This window comes from Peromyscus californicus, unplaced genomic scaffold (genome assembly GCF_007827085.1).
Source record: "Peromyscus californicus insignis strain IS unplaced genomic scaffold, ASM782708v3 Scaffold_7__1_contigs__length_154581171, whole genome shotgun sequence".
NCBI classification, from domain to species: Eukaryota; Metazoa; Chordata; class Mammalia; order Rodentia; family Cricetidae; genus Peromyscus; species Peromyscus californicus.
Genome location: NW_026294595.1, coordinates 50,091,288 through 50,100,371, shown reverse-complemented (window position 1 = coordinate 50,100,371; position 9,084 = coordinate 50,091,288). Strand labels below are relative to the sequence as shown.

At 46.3% G+C, this 9,084-nt stretch overlaps 1 long non-coding RNA gene across 1 annotated transcript; it reads left to right on the top strand.

Moving 5' to 3' along the window:
• The first annotated feature begins 2,653 nt into the window (after positions 1–2,653).
• On the top strand, positions 2,654–6,606 carry LOC128101662 (uncharacterized). Its single transcript, XR_008215154.1, has 2 exons — positions 2,654–2,813; positions 6,073–6,606. It is a non-coding gene; the product is annotated as an uncharacterized LOC128101662 (long non-coding RNA).
• Positions 6,607–9,084: the final 2,478 nt, after the last annotated feature.

The window sequence follows — 9,084 nt, the reverse complement described above, 5'->3', positions numbered from 1 at the left end:
ACAGGACGGGGCATCATTCCTGGGGTAGCTGCCTGACTGCAGGAATCCTTTGTGAACACAGAGCACTTAAAGGAAGTGCAGTAATTCCAGGTGGCTGTAGATTTTGCCTTGTGTGTTTGTCCTAAGTTTCCTGAAGAAACTATTTGCCCCTATTTTTAAAGAGTGCAATGACCTTCAAAATCTTGTCAGTGAGAACCTGACATAGTCCCAAGAGACACAGGCATTGTCTCCACCTTAGCACATATGGCCTGCTCGTGTAGGGACCACCAAATGAAGGCTGCTGGGACTGTAGCTTCTCTGAAGAAGGGCTTACACAGCTCGCTCAAGAAGTCATTCACAATGAGGTGGCTTTTGCTCTTTTCAAAGTGCCCAGGTGTGTGTGTGTGTGTGTGTGTGTGTGTGTGTGTGTGTGTGTGTGTGTGTGTGTGTTTAATCTGGTTTTCTATAAATATTCAAGATGTTTGTTCACCACGATGAGGGGAGAGGTGGTACATTCCTTCAAGAAAGAGGTCCTAGCTGCCGTCTAGATTTCATTTCAAGTGACTGGCTCTCAATTCATACTTGTGTCTTTGCTGATGTTGATTTTAATCCAGGGCTAAGAATTCAAGATTTTGTTCTGAGTATTCCAGAAATTTCCTGTTTCTGTTGAGCAGGATAGAGGACCCGGAAGAGTGAAGAGACTCTCCTGAGCATGGGCTCCTCCTAGACTTGGGTGTTTTGATGGCTGATGGAAGGGTTGGAGGTGAATGCTCAGCTGTGAGGGTGCCTTCTCCTACAAATCTGACTGTGAAGACTATATTTTACGTCGTACACTATTTCTTTTTCTGTTAGTGTTTCACTGGGTATAGGGTGGTATTTTTATTTCTCTTTATCTAGTTGATTTGAAGTCCATACCACGAAGGAAGGAAAATTACTACTAGAAGCTTTGGGGGAGCGGTTACAATTATAGAAATTATGTTAGGAAAAAGAACGCCATCTTCAAGAAACTATTCCTTCTCTGGTGGAGAAACAATTAGGGAACAATCTGAGGCAGTCCATAATCAAGCGCTAACTGTGTGGGGTGGGCAGTGAGCACCACATGAATTCAGAGAAGGGCAGAAGACCAGGATACAACTCAGCAGTCTGTGGCAACCATCAGCTCCCAGGGAGGCATGTCTGCATTTTCCTTCAGACTTAGCCCACTTTGTGAATCTACCATTAATGGACAGGATCCGAGCTTTTCATGCCTGGTGGCATATTGGTGACAGTAGAGCCTGGATAAATGGGATGTGGAAATAAGTCACCTACAGCAAGTCCCCCTGGCATGGGAGTGAGCAGGCAGCAAGATGGCCTCTGCATGACAAGCACCCGCTTCAGTCTCCCTGACAACAGTTTCTGCCGAGCGGAAAACCATTCAGAGGAGGATCACCGCAGTGATAGCCTCCGTTTTCCAAGGGAATAAATCTTTTCTGCAACAGAGGTTGGCAGCTAAATTTCAGTTCCCTTGGCTCCCCTCCTTCATACCATGCACAGAGCGGCTCAAAGGCTGGTAGTGGCCGATGGTAAATACTTTTCATAGGGTGTGAGGCCATGGGTAGAAATCTCTCCGGATTTCCAGAGACATCACCTTCCTAGCATGAAGGGTTAAGATCAGTCAGGCTGTGGGTGTGAGCGGGCTTCAACCCTGAAAGAGATATTCTTTGTGGGGGAAAATATAGACCATTTTCTCTGACAGATGTGGTGAGCATGAAAAGAAGTCCTAGCAATCAGGACTATATTCAAGTTCTAATCAAAGAAGGTAATTAATTGAGACCTGGTTCACCTGTCTGCCAGCAGGACCGGAAACCTGCCTCAATTGCTTGTTTTAGTCACAGACTTCGTAGAACACATGCCATCCACGGTACATGGGCTATCTTGGCTCCTTTTCCTGTTGTTGTGATAAAATACCTTGAAAAGAACTAAAGGGAGAAAGGTGTGCTTCAGTCCACAGTTCAAGGGCATGGTCCATCACAGCAGCAAGTCAAGCCCAGGAACTTGAAGCAGCGGGCCACCGCATATCCCCCAGCAGGAAGCAGAGAGGTATGAATGCCTCTGTCCAGTTAGCTTTTCCCTTTTTGTACAGTCTACACCCCAAACTCGGGGGGATGGTGCTTTCCACTTTTGGGTCAATCTTCCCACCTTAGTTAATCTAATCAAAACAATCCCTCCCAGCCGTGCCCAGAGCTAAGTCATCCCTCACAGGGGCTCATCTCCTAAGCTACCCCAGAGCCTGTCAAATTGACAACACTGGCCCTCACAGTAGCCGCGACCTCCTCAGAAGCATACTTTGTTTGCCTAGGGTTTTGTTCTTTTCTTTGCTAAGTGTGAAAATATGAATAAACACATGGGTTATTATTGTGATAGGATTATACCTACTGCAACCCACCCCTCATGCAGAGGATCAAACCCAGGGTTTCATGCATGCTGGGGAAGTACCCCCCCCCAATGAGCTACGTCCCTGTCCTATGACCAGATTTTAGTGTGCATTTAAAAAGCTAAGTTCCTTTTGTGAGAAACGGCCTTCTGCATCAATAGGTTAAAAACCTGAATAATAAAAGAATGCTTTGTTTATTCTCCATAAAAACATTAAAAATTTTTTTTTTAATTTTTTTTTTTTTAATCTCAGGGCCTGGATTGAGTCACTGAGTTGAATTAGGTTGTGAAAGAGCAGTTTGCATTCAAGATCCCCAGTCCCAGTGACTTCAGAAATCTAAATGGAGACTGTTACCCGGCAATTGAAATAATAATGATGACAGCTCATATTTCTTGAGTCTTTACCGTGTGCAGACACTACGGTAAGGGTTTACATGTTACTTCACCATAATCCTCATAACCATTACATTCCTTTGTGTTAGTTATTTTTGTATTGCTGTGACAAAAACACCATGACCAAGAGAACTTATGAAAGAAAGCATTTAATTAGACTACTCATTTCAGAGGGTGAGAGTCCATGATGGCGGCACAAAGGCACGGTGGCAAGTTCACATCTTGATTCCCAAGTGGAAGGCAGAGAGGGAACACTGGGAATGGCAATGAGTCCTTGGAAACCTCAGAGCCCACCCCCACTGACACACCTCCTCCAACAGGGCTGAACTTCCTAGTCCTTCCCAAATAGGTCCACCAATGGGGACCAAGTATTAAAACATATGAGCCTGTGGAGGTCATTCTCATCCAAACCACTGCATCCTTGTTTAGCAGACAAGGAGCCAGACAGGAAAGACACAGACAAACTGGCCAAGGGTAGCAGAGCTGGGCCCACACTCGAGCAATTTAATGCAAAGACCACGTGCTCAACTGTTGAACTATTCCATGCAGCACACTTTTTTGTTCAGGTTTTGATGCACTCTAAAGAAAATCCTTTAAGCTAGGACCCTGTTCAAAGCTGCTCAACCAAGGTTTACCTTTTCTTGAAGGCAGAACATGTTTGCCTTGGTGGCAAAGAAGACACAGTCTAGGTTCTTCAAGATCTGAGCATTGTTCAGCTGGTTCAGGTAATTGTCTTTTCAAGTCTATGTCCCTGCCACAGAGACAGGAATTAGAAAAAGGGAACCTCTCAGATATGTATATATAGAGAGAGAGGCGGGGAGAGAGAGGGGAGAGAGAGGGGAGAGAGAGGGGAGAGAGAGAGGGAGAGAGAGGGAGAGAGAGAGAGAGAGAGAGAGAGAGAGAGAGAGAGAGAGAGAGAGAGAGAGAGAGAGGAGAGGAGAAAGAGAGGAGAGAGATGAGAGAGAGGAGAAAGGAGAGAGAGAGAGACAGAGACAGAGACAGAGAGAGGAGAGAGAGAGAGAGAGAGATCGAGCCAGCGAGTTGGAGATTTTATTTCCCCTAAGAAGTTGTTCAAGTCTTTAAGTGTGAGCAGGATAACTACTTTTAATCCCTCATTCATTCAGGCCAGTGATGTCACTTGATCGACCTTGTTTACACAGTCTAAGAAGGTCATTCCCAGGCCAGCTAATCACAAGGCCATGACGGTAAAAGTCGGATTTACCCAGTTATTATCTGGGTTGCTATATTTGCGTTGGTCCTTCCCACATATGCCCACAGAACCTCCTCTTTCCTGTAAACGGAGGCAACTTTGTATGTTTTCCCTACTTGCTAAACAAAAGCCATTAAGTATTGATTTTTCTTCAGTGAATGCACCAGAGAAATTTCCCTTAAGGATTCGAGCGAAAACAGTGAAAGTATTATTCAATATATCATATTTCTGCAAAGGTTTCCACTGATTTTTATTAGACACACGGGCTGAATTGCTTTAAGCATGCTTTTATTCCTCTCGCAGGACTGGATTGGTTTAGTGTTTGGTTTTCACCGTCTTTAAAGCATCGGCCTGGTAGCCGGGGCAGGAGACATGCGCAGTCTGTCTCCACGCTGGTGCCCTCTAGCCACACCCGGGGTTAAGACTATCTGACAGGGCCTAGTAGAGTCTTGTAACAGCCAAAGTAAAAAACTCCTGAGAAAAGGAAACCAAACCTCTCTTTAAAAATGAAGTAGCCATTTATCTCCCCTCCCTTCAAAGTTGCCGCTCCCCACACCTCTGTTTCCTGACCTCTGTGGGTATTCCAAAGGAAATTCAAAGCTGACATCCACAAATCAGAGGAAACATGGGATGTTTATCTTTCCGAGTCTGGGGTACTTAATTCGGAATGATTGTTTCCAGCTCCATCCATTACCTGTGAGTTCCATAATTTCGTCTTTCTTAATAGCGAAATAATATTCCATCGTGTGAATATGCCACGTTTTCATCGTCCATGCATCGAGAACGGGAAAGCCAGAGGTGGCAGCTGACTAGAGAAGGGAACCGAGCGGGCAGCTGCACCGATGAACCCGCAGCGGCTCTGACCGGATGTGGCTCCCGTTGTGTCTGGAGACCGTTCCCTTGCAGCCATGCCCCACCTCTGTCTCTTGCAATCTTTCTGCCTCCGTTTCCTCATAGATCTCTGAGCATCATGGACAACCAGTAATTGCGGTGACAATCCCCATTCAGCCATGTGAGACTCGAGGCCTGCTTGTCCCCATAATGGCTTGAAAATGATGAGTTACGGAACAAAGCATCTGGGAAGACTTGTCATTTCAGCTAATTAGCTGCTTCATTGTAAAATTGGTTCTTTGAGAATTTTTGTACAATGTGTTTTGATCATAGTCACGACTCCCACAACTCCGCCCAAGTCACCCCTACCCCTCTCTGGCCACCTTTGTGTCCCCACCGTATCATCTAGTCCAGTCTGTGCTGCCCGTGTATTCTCGGATGCGTGGCCTTCCACTGAAGCCTGGTTGACTTACCAGAAGCACTATCTTTTTTCTTTTAGTTACTGCTGAATTCTTCTGTGTCTTTTTTTATTTAATTTTTTTTCTCACACAATGTAATTTGATCATGTTTTCCTTTCTCCCAACTCCTCCCAGATCTTCCTACCCATCCGATCAACTTCATGTTCTTTCTTTCTCTCAAAAGAAAAATAAAAACAAAAAGTGGAAATCAAAACAAGCAAAAAAACCCAATAGAACAAAAACTGCCAAATTAAAATGAAAAGTCTGAAAAAATAAAACAAAACCAAAAATGGAGGATTTTTTTTTTTTTTTTTTTTTGAGACAGAGTCTCTTTACATAGCCCTGGCTGTCCTGGAATTCACTATGTAGACCAGGCTGGCCTTGGACTCAGAGATCCACTACATCCACTTTGATTTTCTCATGTAGAATCCGGTTCTGGGCCTGGCCCCTAGGCCCTCATGTTTAAATTTGTTCATCTGAAAAAAAAAAAAAATTTGTTCATCTGTATCAGTTCCAATTATGTTATTTTCCAATGGAATACAAGTGAATCAACTCTGTTCAATAAATATTTATTGGGCACTGAGTAACTGCAAAGCCCCTGTGGAGAATTAAAAATGGCTCCAGATACTTCCATGTTCTTCCCATCGAGAACTGGCTCTTGCCCCTGCTTTTGAATGTAGGCTGATTTGGGAAATGATATGATCAATAGACTACACAGGGAATGTGGCTGTGCTGATCTGGGGACTCAATCCTCAAGAAACTAACAACTTCTACCTCTTTTCTCTTGAGACACCGTCTGGGAGTGCTGAGATGCTGTATGGGAAGGTCAACTCTACTGACCCCTATGCTGGAGTGAGGCCATGGGTAACCACCAAGTACCGCAGCCCCAGAAGAACATAGGTTTCCAGTCAGTCCCCGGAGGGGCTGAACTCATGAGTGAGGTCACCTAGAATGCTCCAGATGAGCCCGCTGAGACCCAGCTACCATCACTCTGTGGACAGAAGACTCACTCTGCTGGACCCAGTCCAAATCTTCAACTCAAAACTTATGAGATACGATTGATGACCACCTTCAGTTGCCTAAAAACTCCAAATCAGAGCAATAGGTTTGCTGAGACCTGAACTCGCATTTTGCTCTGAGACACTGTGGGGGCAAGTGAGCTGACGTGCATAAGGAGCTGATTGCTGGGTTGACCACACGGCAAACACAAAGCAAGTCCAGCTGTTACTCAGAGCTTGATCACTTGATTTCATTCTGCACATCCCTGCTTGAACCAATCATCAGTTAAGTATTTAACACGGCAAATACTGTATAGCCGCTGTTCCCTCGATATCATTGTCTTCTTCGAGCTCTGAACCTTTGATTCTTGATTTGGTGCAGTGAGCACAAATGAAAGGGGTGGTTTAGCCTCCCGTGAAGCGGGGTGGAGTCACACAGCTAAGTTTGTACCCATGGCAGATAAACAGAAGTAACTGAGCACCTTCTAGGAAGTACTCTTCTTGTTCATGGTACTTGGAACACAAATATGTTGGCAAGAGCCCAAGTCCTCCCTCCATCTTACAGTTTTAGTGAGGTCTGTGTTAAGAATTTGAGGTTGTCTTGGTTAGTTTGGTTTTGGTCAAATGTAGATTTAGCTTTAACTACAACTCCTTCGGTGTGTACGTTGGTGCAGATGATAAACTGAGCAAAAGCTGTGGGAGCCCGTTTTCAGGTTCCTCGTGGCTTTACCCAGCAGGTCCGAATAGAGAGGATGATTAGGACCACGGGCCTGAGTGCAGGTGTCTGAGATGGTCTGCACGTGGCTGTGCTGGGGGAGGAGGTCTTTTGCTCCACCCCTTGGTGTCTCTATAAAAACCCTGGGACAGGCCGGGCGGTGGTGGCGCACGCCTTTAATCCCAGCACTCGGGAGGCAGAGACAGGCGGATCTCTGTGAGTTCGAGGCCAGCCTGGGCTACCAAGCGAGTCCCAGGAAAGGCGCAAAGCTACACAGAGAAACCCTGTCTCGAAAAACCAAAAAAAAAAAAAAAAAAAAAAAAAAAAAAAACCCTGGGACAGAGACAGTCGGGCCCGTTGGAATAGGTTCCAGGCCCTCTCGAGGCTATTCTGTATTTTCTACCTGTTTATCTCCGCACTCAAAATCCTTCTATCTAATATTTCCTGCTGCTCTCACTCAAGAAAACTCTGGGAAACTGTGGGGTTGGTGGGTAGCCATCCCACACCAAGACAATCTCAAATTTTCAACGTTTCTTTCTCTCATAAAAATCATCCAGAAAACAGAATCCAGGGTGAAGGCGGTGCCCCAGGGTGCCAGGATCCCACTGTCTAACTTGACTCATTCCAACATAACAACACAGACTTCACTAATACTGGGTAAGATGGAGGATGTGGGCTCTTGTCAACATATATGACAAGGGTTACAGAATAGATGGAAACAATGTCCATCTCACACTGTGTATCAGGGACTCTTCATCATCTCCTCTTGTCTTCACGATGGTCCTGTGTAAAAATGATGGTCATTATTACCATCGTTATTGGTTAATCCCATCTTAGAGAAGAAGGGAATGATCCAGAGAGTCTAGGTCATTTGATTAGGCTCAGGGTAGTAAAGGGAAGCCTCAGATCTATACCACCCTTCTCCATTCTTAGTCATTTACCATGTCTGCCCCATCGCTCTGGACTCGGGAGGGTGTTATTGAAGTTTAATGAGATGACTTATACTGGACTTGGATGGACTAGCAGCTATTGAAAGACACAGAGTGGGAGTGATAAGTTTTAAGTCCCCTGTGCTGATGTAATAAGCCAATCAAACTGAATTAATAAATCCAGGTTTAATGAGCAAAGCAATCCTGGGTGACCCTTGGAAAGGCTACGGAAGGATCATAAGGGAAGAGTCCTAAGGGGAAGAGTCACGTGGCAAATATGGCTACCAGGCCGTAAGTACCCTGGAGGTGTGGTCTTGAGCAGCCCCAGGGAGGGCCTGGCTTTTGGTGGGCTTTGAGGGGGTGGGGTCTGGAATGGGAGGGCAGCTTTAGGGGAGGGACTGCTGTTTGGTGGGCTTTGAGGGGGTGGGGTCTGGAATGGGAGGGCAGCTTTAGGGGAGGGACTGCTGTTTGGTGGGCTTTGAGGGGGCGGGTGTGGAGGGAGGGATGTGGGAGGGATGTGAGAACAGGGAGAAAGGGAAGGGATTCCAGGAGAGAAGGTGAGCAAAAGTGACCAGTGTGGCAGTCTTCCGGGGCTGCCGCACGTGGGCTAGGGTGTGGAGGAGATTCACTGGGAGGGTCTGATTCTGAACGGCACGGCACGTCGACTCTGCTTTTGGACTGTGTTTCCCCACTTTTGTATGTGTGTGCTCTTTTCTTTTTTAGCAGGCATGGTGGCTCCCACTGAAGGGCCCCAGCATACTTGCTTAGCCTAACGCCATTTTTGAGCAAGGCCTGAAAAGTAACTAAAGGTCAGAAAAACAACTTGTACCCTGGATAAGAGCCAAGTCAGCAGGCGTGTCGAGCTCGGGGAAAAACCACAAGCTGTCCTGAGTTTGAACCTGGCCTCATACGAATCGTCCAATCAGAACCCTGTAAACTATGCTTCCTGCTTCTGTACCCGCCCTTCTGCTGCCCAACCCTATAAAAACCCTCCACTCCAGCCCGTGGGCGCGCCAGTCTCTTCAGCCTCTGGAGGGACTGTATCGCCCCGGGTACCCGTGTTCCTGAATAAAGCCTCTTGCTGTTTGCATCTGACTTGTGGTCTCGGTGTGATCTCTGGGCGAGGGTCTCTCCAGAGGGAAGACTCCAGACGGGGGTC